The sequence below is a fragment of the Myxocyprinus asiaticus genome, chromosome 2 (genome assembly GCF_019703515.2).
Source record: "Myxocyprinus asiaticus isolate MX2 ecotype Aquarium Trade chromosome 2, UBuf_Myxa_2, whole genome shotgun sequence".
NCBI lineage: Eukaryota > Metazoa > Chordata > Actinopteri > Cypriniformes > Catostomidae > Myxocyprinus > Myxocyprinus asiaticus.
In genome coordinates, this window is record NC_059345.1 from 53737341 (window position 1) to 53740111 (window position 2771).

Genomic DNA, 2771 nt, shown 5'->3' on the forward strand with positions numbered 1-2771 from the left:
CCCAGCCCTTATGGCCAACGACTCTGATGTGTGTGCAAAATTTCATGAAATTTTAAGCATGCCAAGTGCCTCAAAAACACCTAAATATATGAAGAAAGGAATAATAACAATTAATGTGTTGCCTTGGCAATGCTATTTAAGATATCAAATATTCCTTGACAGTTTTACATCAGCAGTATCGTGACATTATTATTAAGAATTTTGAAGCAATTCATGTAAATATAAGAGGGCTATTTCAAAGTCTGATAAAAGTGCCATATTTCCTGATACCAATTGGTAGTGCTATGACTGTGACCCATAGTAGCTGCATCCATTTGATCAGCCACCATTACCAAACATACAGCTGAATTTTCATCAAAATCACACAATGCACACAAAATACATAAGGCACTTCCTGTTTCCCATTTTCCACCATAAATGTATTGCTTCACCATGGTGACACCAATCAAAGTATCAAAAATCCTTTCGCAATTTAGCATCTACAATGTCTTGGCTTGATGTTGCACAAATTTGGTGCCAGTCACATAAATCCCCTAGGAGGAGTATTTAAAAGTTCAGAGCATGCTATTTTCATAAAATCCAAAATGGTCAACTTCCTGTTGGGTGAGCTAATGAGTAAGTATGAAAATTGTTCGGCTTGATGAAAACAATATATGTACCAAGTTTGGCGACTTGGTGAAAATGGGAATGCTACAGCGGCCTCGTTACATGCCCATTTTAAAGGGGGTGCTACAGAGCCCCCCCCCCCCCCCCCACATGCCCATGTGTGAACTTTTACCCAGTTCTAATGACCGACAACTCTAATATGTGTGCAAAATTGTAAGAAATTTTAAGCATGCCAAGTGCCTCAAAAACACCCAAATATAGGAAGTAAGGAATAATAACAATTAATATGATGCCATGGCAAGAGTATTTAAGATATCGAAAATTTCTTTACAATTTTACATCAGCAGTGTCTTGACATTATTCTAAAGAATTTTGAAGCAATTCATGTAAACATAAGAGGGCTATTTCAAAATCTGTTAAAAGTGCCATACTTCCTGCTGCCAGTTGGTGGTGCTATGACCATGAACCATAATAGGCATCCATGTGATCAGCCCGCAGTACCAAACATACAGCTGAATTTTTATCAAAATCACGCAATGCATACAGATGATATAAGGCACTACCTGATTCCCATTTTTTGCCAGAAATTTATTATTTTGCCAATGCGACACCATTCAAAATATCAAAAATCTGGCCACAATTTAGCTTCTACAATTTCTTGGCATGATGTTGCACAAATTTGGTGCCAGTCACATGAATCCCCTAGGAGGAGTTTTTAAAGGTTCAGAGCCTGCAATTTTCAGAAAATCCAAAATGTCCGACTTCCTGTTGGGCAGAGCTAATGACTGTGGGTATGAAAGTTGTTTGGCTTGATGAGAACTATATGTGTACCAAGTTTGGTGACTGTAGGTGAAAATGGGGGTGCAACAGAGCCCCCCTTACATGCCAATTTTCAAGGGGGCACTACAGAGCCCCCCGCAACACTTTACAGCCCTAATGGCCAACGACTTTGATGTGTGTACAAAATTTCAAGAGTTTTCACCCATGTTAAGTACCCCAAAATACCGAAAACCCTGAACAGAATAATAGTAATAAATATACATCGTTGCATGCAGCGATGACAGGACCAAGCACCATGGGTCCCTTTCGGAAAACAATGCAAGGTTGACACATGCATTTGACATTATTTTAAACAATTTAGAAGCAATTTGTGTTAATATAAGATGAATATTTCATTTAATGCCTTGCCATGGCAACACTGTTCGATATATCAAAAATCTGTTCAAAATTTAGCATCTTCAATATCTTGGCCTAATATTGTCTAAATGTGGTGACAGTCTCATGAATCCCCTAGGAAGAGTATTTAAAAGTTCAGAGACTGCGATATTAAAAAATTCAAAAATGGCCGACTTCCTGTTGGCCGGAGCTAATAACTATAAATATGAAAGATGTTCAGCTTGATGAGAACTATATATTTACCAATTTTGGTGACTGTAGGTGAAAATGGGGGTGCTACAGAGCCCCCGCACTTTCAGTGCATGGGCCCTAATAATCCTTAGAAGCACAATAGTGTCTCCACATTTTCATTGCTTGGGCCCTAATAAGCCTTAGAAAAACAATAGGTCTCTCCACACTTTCACTGCTTGGGCCCTAAAAAGGAGCCAACGCATGCAAAAGCACATTCGGCAAAAGCACACAGCCCCTAGCTCGTCTGTTCATGCGCATCATTTTTCATTAATTACAAACCCAAAACCGACCCAACCCTGAAGTTATATTTGAAAAATAGGTCTGACAGTTTGTTGAGTCACGTTGGGATCGGGTCATGTAGCAGACCTTTAATTCACTTTTATTGGAATTATTTTTTATTTATTTATTTTTTTCATGTAATTAAAGTGGATGCTGACTTAGGCCAACATCCTGCCTTACATCTCCTTTGGGTTCCACGGAAGAAAGAAAGTCCTTTGAGTTTGAACAAACATAAGGGTGAGTGAAAGATGACAAAATTTTCATTCTCGGGAGAACTATCCCTTAATGTGTGTATAGAGGCATACATGGCATCATCTAAGAGCTTATCAATAACAAAAAAATGACACTCAAGAGGAAACTGTTATGGATATTTTTTTCCCACAAGAATTCCATCAACAAATTAAGTACAAATGCAGGGCTTTAAATTTAGGAGAGCAAGTTAAAGTGGATGGAAAGGAATCTCTAGTCTAGATTGATCC